General features: G+C 38.3%; 1 long non-coding RNA gene across 1 annotated transcript in view; it reads left to right on the plus strand.

Annotated features, from left to right (window-relative positions):
• The window catches only part of LOC116662162, a 200,872-nt gene extending 187,199 nt beyond the window's left edge, over window positions 1-13,673 (plus strand). The window contains exon 5 of the long non-coding RNA XR_004318156.1: window positions 13,300-13,673. This is a non-coding gene — a long non-coding RNA (uncharacterized LOC116662162). The remainder of the gene's footprint in view (window positions 1-13,299) is intronic.
• Window positions 13,674-13,819: the final 146 nt, after the last annotated feature.

Below are 13,819 nucleotides of genomic sequence, written 5' to 3' on the forward strand. Positions count from 1 at the left end.
GTCCATAGTGATTCAGTTACACATACACATATTTTCCTTTTCGTATTCTTTCTCATTATAGGCTACGACAAGGTATTGACTATACTTCCCTGTGCTATACGGTAGGGCCTTGTTGTTTATTTTATATGTTAGTAGTTAGTATCTGCAAATCCCAAACTCCTAATTTATCACCCCTCTCCCCTACTCCTTTTCTCCCCTGGTAACCATAAGTTGGTTTTTTTATGTCTGTGAGTCTGTTTCTGTTTTGTAAATAAGTTCATTTGTGTCATTTTTTAAGATTCCACATATAAGTGATATCATATGGTATTTTTATTTTTCTTTCTGGCTTACTTCACTTAGTATGACAATCTCCAGGTCCACCCATGTTGCTGCAAATGGCATTATTTTATTCTTTTTTATGGCTGAGTAGTATCCCGTTGTATATATATACAACTTAATCTTACATATAGTTACTAAATATAGAATTCCTGCCAGTTTCATTTAAAATCTTCAATTAAAGGAACAAAAATGCGTATTGTGTCATAATTCATTGTGCTTTAGTAAAACTTCCTGAGGGCCAGGGCTTTATCTGTCTGCAAGTTCATCAGCTCCTTCATTTTACTAATAGGGAACCTGAGGTCAGAGAGGTTTAATACTCTTTTGTTTATGCATGTGGCTGAGTGTTAAGTAAATTATTAACTGGTGTGTTTCTTCCCCACGGGCCTTTGCGCCTGTGATCACTGTCTTCTCCCTATTCTTTAATTCCAAGTAAAAGCAGAAAAGCCAGACTCTGGGTGTCACACGCAAACATTTTGGGGAGAGCCCCTTCTGAATGAGTTCCCTGAAACCTGACCCTCACCAAGCCCCTCTGAGCTTGGGAGGGAAGGAGTGGAGGGAAGAATGGCCCTTCTGCATTGGAGCAGGGTGTGCAGGGTCTGTTTCCCCCTCGGTAGTGCAGTCAGGGAAAGAAAAGACCTGTGACTCCCTGGCAGTCCAAAATTCTGGCAGTTGGTGACCTCACAGATGTGCTTAGGCTACAGTGTCTTGGGGCCTAGAGTGGAGGTGGATGAGTCAGGGAGCAGAGCCATTCTGAGGACAGCTCCAAGTCTTCCTCTCTAAAGAGAATCTCAGAAGTTGTATTCATGCATTCAACAAACATCTATAGAGAATAGATGTCTGTGTGAGGACAGGGATTGAGTAGCACAAAAAAGCCCTTATGGAGCCCATATTCTGGTGAGTCGTCCCAGTCACCCAAAGAAGGGCCCAGTATCGGCTCAGGCAGAAGACGGTGGCCTGAGGGGTCACAGTAAGGAACAGTGGCTTCTGATAGCAGGATGGAGCAGCAAGTGGCCCAGTGGAGAAAAGAACTGTGTTGTCCCCATGGAGGGCAACAGAGCACAGCCACAGACAAGATGATTCTGTGTCTCCCACCAGCTGCCAGATACGATGGGGATACGGGTATCCCTGTCCTGCTAACTCACATGGCCTTCTAATGCCCTGAAGCTTAGGCTTCACCTCAGGCTGAAGGACTGGCAGGAGAAAAGTAGTGAATTTGGAAGAAATTAGTAAATACATAAAATAACTCGGAAATCACTGAAGTAACTGAGTTTTCTTGGAAATGACTAGATTACTTTTTTTTTTTTTTAGAGGGAGGTACTAGATGAAATATAAAGAGTAACATTTTTGTACACCTGAGTTTGTGATCTTTGACCAGGGACAAAACCGAAAATCACAAATTCAAAAAAACTAAAATTTACTGAGAACCTATTTTTTACACACACACACACACACACACACACACACACACATTTCCAAAGGAAAAAAATTTCCAGAGGAAACACTCCTGGAAAGCTGCCCAGAGAGGATTTGATACTTGAACTCGGGGCTATCTGATTCCTCAATCTTTTTTTTTTTTTTAGGACAGAAACCTAAAATAATGATACTAATTATTTGCACACATAGTTGCCTTGGGTGTGCCAATCTAAAGAAGGTATCACCACTAAATGGAAGAATCTGGCATTTGTCAGCAGATGCTACAGAATCCTGTAGGCTGTCTGGTGCACTTCCTAGGGATAGATTGGGAGATGTAGGTTTGTAAATAGAATTTATAATTTACAATACCAGACTTAAGACATGCTAATAATATTGAAGTTTATATATTTCTATTCTTCGAATAATGTCAATGTTTGAGCCTGTGACTTTTTTTTTTGAAATGAAATAGGTAGCAGAGGTAAAAATACGATTCTCAGATGGATTACCATTTTTATTAAAAATTAGCTCATAATACAGAAACCATTCCATTGGAATGGATCTATTTTAAATGCTCTCTAAACTAAAGTAAATCTCAGCTGAACCAGAGTTATTATTTCAGGGCTGGATTTTGTGATAGGGGCCAATTACATTTTTATTTTGGCAGCATTACATAAATCCTGAAAAGACCAAAGGTTATGCTGACAGAAAGAAATATGACTTGTATAGGGAAAATACTGCTTTTATTTTTGTGTGATTGTGGGAGTAAATTTACTTAAACCAGAGACTAACGTAGGAGACATGTTTTTAATATTTTAAGAATCTCTTTAGAATATAAATCAGTGACTCTCATCCCCTATTAATTTATGGGATTGTTCTAACAAAAGTTTCAGTGGACTCACCCAGCAATTGAAGTTTGAAAAGGCACAACAGTGTGCCTTTCAGTTCATGCTTTTTGGTAATATGCAATATAAACCATAAACTATAATACAAATGTATAAATATGTGGTTTTATTTGCATTTTTTCTTCCAATTCTTTATTTTTTTTAATTGAGGTATAGTTGATTTATATTGTTGTGCTAGTTTCAGGTGTATAGCAAAGTGATTCAGACCATATATATATATATATTGTGATTCAGACCATATATATATTGGTGTGGAGAAATCAGCAATTTTATTCCACTGTGAATAGAGGGATACAAGGGGTTTTATATGTATATAGTTTACATTATAGTTTATGATAAGATATTGAATATAGTTCCCTGTGCTATACAGTAGAACCACGTTGTTTACCTATTTATTTATTTATTTATTTATTTATATTCTATTTATGTCAAAGAGTGTTCTGCCTATGCTTTCCTCTAGGAGTTTTATAGTATCCTGTGTTACATTTAGGACTTTAATCCACTTTGAGTTATTTTCATATATGGTGTTAGAAAATGTTCTAATTTCATTCTTTTACATGTAGTTGTCCAGTTTTCCCAGCACCACTTATTGAAGAGACTATCTTTTCTCTATTGTATATTCTTATCTCCTTTATCATAGATTAATTAACCATAAGTGCATGGGTTTATTTGTGGACTTTCTATCATGTTCCATTGATCTATGTCTCTATTTTTGTGCCAGTACCATACTCTTTTGATTATTGTAACTTTGTAATATAGTCTAAAGTCAGGGAGCATCATTCCTCCAGCTCCCTTCTTCCTTCTCAAGTTTGGGCTATTTGGAATCTTTTGTGTTTCATACAGATTTCTAAGTTTTTGTTCCAGTTTTGTAAAAAAAAAAAAAAAAGCCATTGGTAGTTTGATAGGGGTTGCATTGAATCTGTAGGTTGCCTTGAAGTACGGCCACTGTAAGAAAAGTGATTCTTGCAGTCCAGTAACACAGTGTATTTTTCCATCTGTTCGTGCATCTTCAGTTCCTTTCATCAATTTCTTAAGAGTTTTTGGAATACAAATCTATTGCCTGCTTAGGTAGGCTTATTCTTAGGTATTTTATTCTTTTTTGATGAGATGGTGAATGGGATTGTTTCCTTAATTTCTTTTTCTGATATTTTGTTGTTAGTGTATAGAAATACAACAGATTTCTGTATATTAATTTTCTATCTTGCAACTTTACCAAATTCATTGATGAGCTCTAATAGTTTTCTGGTGGAGTCTTTAGGATTTTCTATGTATAATATCATGTCATTTGCAAACAGTGACAGTTTTACTTCTTCCCTTCCAATTTGGATTCCTTTTAGGTCTCTTCTCTGGTTGTTGTGGCTACGACTTCTGACACTATGTTGAATAAAGTGGTGAGAGTCAGCATTCTTATCTTGTTCCTGATCTTAGGGGGAATGCTTTCACCTCTTCACCACTGACTATGAAGTTAGCTGTGAGTTTTTCATATATGACCTTTATTATGTTGATGTGTCCACTTTTTGGAGAGATTTTTTTGTTTTGTTTTGTTTGTTTAATCAAAAATGGGTGTTGAATTGTATGAAAAACTTTTTCTACATCCATTGAGATGATCACATGGTTTTTATTCTTCAATTTGTTAATGTGGTTTATCACACTGATTTGCAGGTATTGAAAAATACTTGCATAGCTGGGATAAATCCCACTTGATCATGATGTATGATTCTTTTGACTTATTGTTGGATTTGATTTGGTAGTATTTTGTTGAGGATTTTTGCATCTCTCTTTGTCAGTGATACTGGCCTGTAATTTTATTTTTTGTGATATCTTTGGTTTTGGTATCAGGGTGATGGTGGCCTCATGGAATGAGTTGAAAGTATTCCTTTGTCTGAAATTTTCTGGAATAGTTTCAGAAGGATAGGTGTTAACTCTTCACTAAATGTTTGGTGGAATTCACCTGTGGAGCCATCTGGTCCTGGACTTTGGTTTGTTGGGAGTTTTAAAATTACTGATTCAATTTCAGTACTGGTAATTGGTCTGTTCAAATTTTCTATTTCTTCCTGGTTCGGTCTTGGAAGGTTATTCCTTTCTAAGAATTTGTCCATTTCTTCTAGGTTGTCTGTTTTATTGGTGTATAGTTGCTCATAGTAGTCTCTTATGATCCTTTTTATTTCTGTGGTGTTGGTTGTAACTCTTAATTTTTATGATTTGGGCTCTCTCCCTTTTTTCCTTGATGAGTCTGGCTAACAGTTCATTGATCTATTCTATTTTTTAAATCTGTTTCATTTGTGTCCTCTCTGATCTTTATGATTTCTTTTCTTCTACTAACATTGGCTTTTGTTTGTACTTCTGTCTCTAGTTGCTTTAGGTGTAAGGTTATGTTGTTTATTTGAGCTTTTTCTTGTTTCCTGAGGTCAGCTTGTATTGCCGTAAACTTTTCTCTTAGAACTGCTTTTGCTGTATTCCATAGGTTATGGATTGTCATATTTTTGTTTGTCTTTAGGTATTTTTTGATTTCCTCTTTGACTTTTTCAGTGATCCATGCTTGCTTACTATCATATTGTTTATCCTCTTTGTTTTTTTTTTTTTTTTTCCAGTTTTTTCCCTTGTGGTTGACTTCTAGTCTCAGTGTTGTGGTTGGGAAAGATTCTTGATATTTCAGTTTTCTTAAATTATCCAGTGCTTGTTTTGTGGCCTAGCATGGGATCTATCATGGAGAATGTTCCATGTGCACTTGAAAAGAATTTGTATTCTGCTGCTTTCAGGTGGAATGTTCTACGTATATCAGTTAAGTCATGTGGTCTAATGTATTATTTAAGACCTGTATTTCCTTATTGATTTTCTGTCTGGATGATCGTGTATTGAGATATATGGGGTGTTATGGTCCCCCACTATTACTGTGTTACTGTATCTCTTTTTATGTTTGCTAACAGCTGCTTTATATATTTAAGTGATCCTAAATTGTCTGCATATACATTTACAATGGTTACACTTTGTTCCTGGATTGATGCCTTGAACATTATGTAGTGTCCTTCTTTATCTGTTGTAACAGTCTTTATTTTAAAGTCTGTGTTGTGTGATACAAGGATTGCTTCTCCAGCTTCCTTTTGGTTTCCATTTACATGGAATATCTTTTTCCATTCCCTCACTTTCAGTCTGTATATATTTCTAGATATGAAGTGTCTCTTATAGGCAGCATATATATGGGTCTTTACTATACCCATTCAGCCACTTTGTCTTTTGTTTGGAACATTTAGTCTGTTTGTATTTAAGGTAATTATCAATATGTATGTTCTTACTGCCATTTTTGTTATTTTGGATTTGTTTGTATAGGTCTTTTTTTCCCCTTCTTTTGCTCTCTTCTGTTATGATTTGATGACCCTCTTTAGTGTTATATTTACATTCCTTTTGTGTGTGTGTATATATATCTATTACAGATTTTTGGTTTGTGGTTATCATGAGGTTTTTGTACAGCAGCTTATATGTGTGTGTGTCTGTGTTTGTGTGTGTAGTACATATATATGATCGCTTTCAGTTGCTGATTTGTTAATTTCAAATGGATTTTTAAAACCCTGTATTTGTACTCTCCTCCCCTCATGATGACTGCTTTCACTATCATATTTTACATCTAATTGTTCTGTGTATCCCTTAACTGGTTATTGTGGAGACTCAATTAGACAATTTTACTACTTTCGTCTTTTAACCTTCCTGCTAGCTTTGTGTGTGGATGATTTACTACCTTTACTGTATGTTTGCCTTTACTTATGAGCTTTTTCATTTCATAATTTCTTGTTTTCTAGTTATGGCCCTTTTTTCCTCTCAGAGAAGTTTCTTTAACATTTGTTATAAAGCTGGGATGTTGTTGCTGAATTCTTTTAACTTTTTCTTGTCTGTAAAGCTTTTCATTTCTCCATCAAATCTGAATGAGAGACTTGCTGGGTATAGTATTCTTGGTTGTAGGTTTTTTTCTTTCATCACTTTAAATATATTGTGCCACTCCCTTCTGGCTGCAGAGTTTCTGCTGAAAAACCAGCTAGCTTTATGGGAGTTCCCTTGTATGTTTGTTATTTGTTGCTTTCCCCTTGATGCTTTTAATATTCTCTCTTTATCTTGAATTTTTGTCATTTTGATTACAAAGTGTCTTGGTATGTTCCTCTTTGAGTTAATCTTGTATGGGACTCACTGCACTTCCAGGACTTGGGTGACTGCTTTTACAAGTTAGGGAACTTTTCAGCTATTACCTCTTCCAATATTTTCTCAAGCCCTTTCTCTCTTCACCTTCCTGTACCCGTATAGTGCAAATATTAGTATGCTTGATGTTGCCACAGAGGTCTCTTAAACTGTCCTTTCTTTTTATTCTTTTTTCTCTTCAGTGGCAGTGATTTTTCACTACTCTGTGTTCCACCTTACTGATCCATTCTGTATCATTTAGTGTACTATTGATACCTTCTAGTGTATAGTTAGTAGTATTTTTCATTTCAGTTATTGTATTCTCTAGTTGCTCTTTATATTTTCTAACTCTGTTTACAACTTCTAATTTCTTGCTTTGTGGATCCATTCTCCTCCCGAGTTCTTTGATCATCTTGATGATCATACTCTGAAGTCTTTCTCAGGTAGATTGCCTATCTCCACTTAACTTGGTTCTTCTTCTGGGGTTTTTATCTTGTTCCTTCGTCTGAAACATATTCCTCTCCTGCCTCATTTTGCCTAAGTTGCTATTTGTATTATTACGTATGTGGTATGTTAGTTATGATTCTCCACCTTGGCGAAGTGGCCCTCTGAAGGAGACATTCTATCTGTCTCAGCAATGCACTCCACTCTCATTACCCAAGCTATATGCTCTAGGGGTTCCCCTTAAGAGGGCCTCATGGGTCCTTCTCTTGTGGTGGGCTGGCTGTGTGGGTGGTCTCGTATGCTTGGTTGGCCCCTAATCTGATTGGTTGCCAGACCCTACTTTGTGTGGATGCTGCTGGATGCTGCTTACTGAGGCCCAGTCATGAGGCAGCTGGTTGCAGAACCCTAGGGGCCCCGGGGTTAGTGTTGTCTCACTGGTGGATGGAGTCATTATCCCAAAGACTCTGGGCTGTTGCCACCCACTGACAAGTGAAGCCAGGTTTGGGGTTAGTGCTGGCCTACTGTCAGGCAGAGGTGTTTCCTGAAGTCTGGCTACAGGGCCCAGGGATTCCAGAGCTCATTTCAGATCACTTGTGAGACGGGGCTGGCTCCTGACACAGTTGGGTATGGGGTCTGGAGTGTCCTAAAGGTTGTGCTGGCAGGGCCAGTGCCTTGGCTGGTCCCAGGGTAGGGTCTGTCTTGCTTTTGGTGAGCTCAGCCAGCAGGCTGTGAGATTGTAATTTTCTGCTTCTGGTGTGTGAGGCTGGTCTAGAGGGTAGTGGAGACTTCCTGGCTGGAAGGGCCAGTGCCTTCCCACTAGTGGCTGGAACTGGGTCTTGGCCCTCTGGTGGGCAAGGTTGTGTCTAGGTGCATGTCTAGAGGAGGCTGTGGACTCAGGAAGACTTTAGGCACCCTGTCTACTGATAGGTAGGGGTAGGTCCCTATCCAGTTAGTTGGCCTGAGGTGTCCCAGCACTGGCATCTGTAGGCTGTTGGGTGGTGCCAGGTCTTGGCTCTAAAGGGCCAAGATAGCAGCCACCAGCAGCAAATTCACCACACATTTGAATATTCCCCGTTATGTCTGCCACCAGTGTCTATTCCCCAAGGTGAGCCACAGCCACCCCTGCCTCTCCGGGAGACTCTCAAAGACCAGCAAGTAGGTCTTGCCCAAGCTTCTATCAGGTTACTGCTTCTACCCCGGTGTCTGAGATTTTGTGTGCACCCTTTAAGAGTGAAGCCTTATCCAGGAACCTGGAGCTCCTGAATTATGCCCTGCTGGCCTTCAAAGCCAAATGCTCTAGGGGATCTTCTTCCCCAGTGCTGGACCCCTGGGCTGGGGAGCCTGATGTGGGGCTCAAAGCTCTCACTCCTGTGGGAGAACCTCTGTAATGTAATTATTCTCCAGTTTGTGGGTCACCCACCCAGAGGGTATGAGATTTGATTATATCACAAGTCTACCCCTCCTACCCATCTCATTGGGGTTCTTTCTTTGTGTCTTTAGTTGTAGAAGATCTTTTCTGGTAGGTTCCAGTCTTTTTCATCAATGGTTTTTCTGCAGAGAGTTGTGATTTTGATGTGCTAGTGAGAGGAGGTGAGCTCAGGGTCTTTCTACCCTGCCATCTTGGCCACTCCTCCCTTATTTGCATTCTTGAATAAATTTTTGATTAAAATATTTCCAATAAACATTCTCTAAAGGGAAAAGTAACTCAAATACTTTGTAGATAGCCTGAAAAGGTAAATCTTGAAAGATTCAGTATTTCACTACCTTCCAAAGCTGTCAATGCAATGAAAGAGCTTTCTTATATGGGGGGGGAGCAATTTGTATCAGCTCCTTATTTTACCTTTGGTGCCCCCAGTTCTGCCAACATTATTAACAAGCTCTCTGAGTTCAGTAGAATGTCAACCTGGTTATGTGGGTCTCCAAGTCCAAGCCACACTGAGTAGCCACTTAACAGTAACTTACTGAATAAAGAAGATTCTAGAATTTTTTTTTCTGTCCAGTATATGACTCACCTGATACATCCTTACTGTAACTATTCTAGCCATTTTAAAGGCAGCAAATAGGGGTAGAAAAAAAGGACCTCTATACCCATGTTGGGTACAAGTTGTGATCTATAGCAACATCAGTAGAAGGGAGATTGAAGCAAAAGCTGGAATTTTCATTTTTATTTTTAAGGTTATTCTAGGTTAGGAAAGTTTTAGAATATGCGAACTATATTGCAAAACTGTAAAATATTGATAGTGTCTATACTGAAAGATTGAATTTAACAAAAATTTTAGGCAGGCATTGAAACTAATCATGCCTCTATCCCCAGAAAATAAGATGCTAATTATAATTAGCAAAAGGGGCCTCTCTGGGAATATGATATACACAAAGGCACTTCCTCTGGACAGACCTTCCTTAGGAAAAAAGAGGCTGGACCTCAGCCTGCACTCAGAACCCTTGGCCTGTCAGCTTTCTGCCGGTCACAATCTATTTGACCATCCACAGATGCCATGGACATAAATTTCATCCTTGATATTTTTATGGGTCCTTTTGTTTTGCCTTTAGTACACTCTAAATAAATTTCTTGGATGAGAGAGTGCCTGAAGCGCAGGTTTCAAATTATTATTTACTGTGAAAATGGTTTTTAGAAAAGAAATAGGAACATATACATGACAATGTGCTTAATAAGGAACAGAATATTGGCTCAAACCAAGACCCAGAATAACTTAATGTTCAGGAATGCATTAGACATAATCAGGTACTCACATTAGACTACAGACTGAATGTTCTTAAAGCTTTCAGGTGCTACTGTAAAATTAGCCCACTGAAAGGATAAATAAGGATTGTAAATGATCTTTTCACTACATTCAGTGTGCCTTATCAGTGCTGAGGCCCTAAATTTTCAAAAGATGATTTAAAATATTGAGTAGGTTTAAAAAACAGAGAGATGAAAGAGCAAAGCTATTTTCTTTTTCCTGGAAAGGGCAGGAGCAGAGTCAGCATAAAAAGACCATCGACCAGTTTTCTGATTTTAGTGAAATATATGAATTCGGCTTTAGCAAGGTTATAATTCAGATATTAGGAGTAATACTCATTGGCCATGAGAACTGTTACACTCTCCTTTCTTGAACACATTTAGATACTGGATGAATACAACCTAGGGAATTAAACATTTAAACAAACGCATCCCAGAGCTGATGGTTCCTTAATTCCAATTGTCTAGAATTATTTCAGCTTATTCTGGTTCACTGATGAATAACTGACAGAGAATTGACTATTTAAATCAAGTTATAGGAATTTCATTTACTGATTACATGAGGTTGCACAGAGTTATTAGTCACTGGTTAAGCTCCTAATTCTACTAATTGAAAAGTCACCAGGGAATGAAAAAGATAATGCCATCTATTTATTAAGTTGGTTCCTTAAACTGTGTGAATACACATACCTTATTTTCTAAGATATTGTTCACTACTCAGCTTCCTTCTAATCAAGAGCATGTTACCTCTTAAATATTGGGAACTAGAACTCAAGAAGGCATGGTTTTTGTTCTTGTTTTTTGGGTGTTATTTGGAATTTGTTTTAAAAATGGAAACTATCTGTGGCCTCTCTTACCGAGTGAATGCTGTTCTCCAAATTTTCTTAAATATAAATGTTTTTGATTTTTCCATGAACAATCTCATGCTTCTGCACATGGGGACAGGCCACTTACTGTGTCGTGGGATAGCAGATACTTTGACATCTGGGGCTTATTATTCTCCTTTTAAAAAATTAATGCCATCACATATCTCATGGTGCTCATTAGCTGTTCGTCATCTTTTGAGGACCTGTCCTTATATGTCTTGTGATCAACACATCGCTCATTAACCAATTATTTCAAAAACCTTATTAGATAATACTGGTCTATGCAGTTATTTAGGACAGTGTGAGGAGTTGCAGGATAAACAATGACTGCTTGTCTGGAGGAATATCATTCCTGTTGGTAATTTATGTACTAGTATGTAAGGAAACATTTTCAGCACCTCCTTTGACTTAAAAGAAGAAAATGGGTATTACATCGGGATGGAGAGGAATCAAATCTAGGGACAAAGCAGAGCTCTGCAACTTGGGCAGATCTCCTAACCTCTTTCAGCCTCTCTTGTTTTCCAAAGAGGAGATGTTAGTTACTTCCTAGAGTTATCATGAATAGTAAATTGGAGATTTTGGGAGTCATAAATATTAAATTGGACCATTTTGATGTCATTTCAGATGTCCCCTCCCCCAGGGTGACTTGCCTGACCTACTTCATTTACTAGAGTGAGTGCTTGTGTTATGTGTTCTCTTTGCACTTTGCGCATAGTTTTGTCACGGCACCTAATACAATCCTTGGCTTCCTTGTCTGCCCACTCCCACCCCCCAGATTGCAATCTCATGACAGTTGGAGTCTTTTCATTTTTGTATTTCCAGAACCTTGCTTGTGTAGATTTTGAAATTTTTCTCAGAGAATGATTTTTTAAAGAGTTGGTTAATCTAAATCTTAATCTTCATTTAGTAGTTTCTACAGTGTTAATTATGAAAGGATTTAGCTTTTATATCTCCAGTGAAAGTGAAAACATTTCAACATTTTATAGGTCCTGAATTACAGCCCAATGCTACTATTTGGAGGCATTTATGGTATCAGGTTTAGGTAGGAAAACTCTCAAGCAAAGAATTAGTAGTAAGAGTTCTGAAAGGTAGGCTTAAAAGGTTAGAATGAAGGTGTGGGGGGAATCAAATTATCAATTTTTAAATCAGAAGTGACTGTAGAAAAATCCATTTAAAAAAAACCCATCAATGTCTATTCAAACAAACAAAAACAGAACGACTTTTGGATCTGTATGTTTAAACTCAAGTGCCAGGTGCCCACAGGCAGCCTCTGCTCATGCTGCAAACCCACCTTCAGGCCGTACTCGCACCTTCCTTAGCAGAATAAACAATGAAGTGGAATAGGGAAAAATTTACTTTATTAGAATATTTTACGAGGAGGACAAAGGGCTTTGCCCACCGCAGAGAAAAAATCCACACAATTCTCCGTGTAGTATCTCTTTGTTTTCTTAAAAATCTCTCAGGCCTCCAGCACCATGTGCTGCCTCTGTCCCCACCCAGCCCCTAAAAGCCTGTTGACAGGATCCATCCAATTCTGGCTCTAAACTCACATCAGCCCCCAGCATACGTGGCAACCAAGAGATGCCACTCATTAAGAAAGAGGTTCAGGGACCATACTGCAGTGGTTTTCAAACTTTTATGGCTATCTCAAAGTAAGAAAAATAATTAGCACTGTGATAAAGAACACTTACATACACAGGAATATAACTGAAATAGTATGTTTTGCAGAAGAATTTTTACAATGGACTCAATCCTTCCTTCCTCTCTCCTCCCCTCCCCTCGTCTCCTAATGTATTTAATCAAGAAAATAAACTAGTCCTAACCCACTAATTTTTCTCCACTGTAAAGTTGAAAAATATTTTACTATTGTTTAAAAGTCCACATGCCAAGCAGCTTATTAAAGTATTTATACCACTAGTAACAGATTCCTTCTAGGGATGTGTCTTAGTTCATTAGGGTTGCTAAAACAAAATACCACAAACTGGGTAATGTATCAGCAACAGCAATTCATTGCTCACGGTTCTGGAGGCTGGGAAGTCCAAGTTCAAGATACCAGCATGGTCGCTTTCTGATGAGGATCAGCTTCCAGTTTCATGGCTAGTGTCTCACTCAGTGGAAGGGGCTGGGGAGCTCTGTGGTGGCTCTTTTATAAGAGCCCTAATCCCTTTCATGAGGGTTCTACTCTTGTGACCTAATCCCCTGTACCACAGTCCCCACCTACTCTGCCATCACCTTTAGGGGTTAGTATTTCCACATATGAATTTGGCAGAGGGTAGGGCAGACATAAACTTCAGATAATAGCAGGCTGCTTCTACTTAAAAAAAAAAAGAAAATCCGTACCATTACCTAAGAAGCTTGAGAACTGAGAAAGTTAAACTGTTGGAGTTGATTATTTAGTGCTTCCTTTGTGATACACCATGTTTAACCTCTGTGTTCAATTCCTCTCTCCTAGATTCAGGTGGAAAATGCCATTGGCCTTGGGAAGCATAGTGCTAATTAACCCTGCCAGAGCCCACCGGCCTGCTATGGTTCTCTTCTGGAAAGGCAAGTCCTTTTTATTCTTTTTCTTTACATTTCAAAAAAGTGGGAAAATTATAAAATGTGTAAATATGTTTGTCATTTAAGTCATTTATCCCTGAAAATACTCCTCTGTCATAGGCATGCTGCCTACTCCCAGTTGTCGTCTTGTTAATCCTCTGTAGTGTTTTGGCCTGATGCCTACGGAAGTTATCACAAAGCTGTTTGTGTACTGGCCGTGGGGGATGTGTTGTTTGAATGCACCCCATCAGTCTCAGTAGCACTACTTCTTTTCCAGGTGGCAGCAGGTTGAGCCTCTGAGCCATTGATCATCATTAATACATTTATATGTGGGCATATGAATAGCACTATGGGGATTTTACATAAATAGGGAAAATATGAAAGTGTGGTTCATGCCTTTGAGGACGTTAAAATAAAATTAGAGACAGTGACCA

The sequence above is a fragment of the Camelus ferus genome, chromosome 3 (assembly GCF_009834535.1).
Source record: "Camelus ferus isolate YT-003-E chromosome 3, BCGSAC_Cfer_1.0, whole genome shotgun sequence".
In the NCBI taxonomy this organism is placed as follows: domain Eukaryota; kingdom Metazoa; phylum Chordata; class Mammalia; order Artiodactyla; family Camelidae; genus Camelus; species Camelus ferus.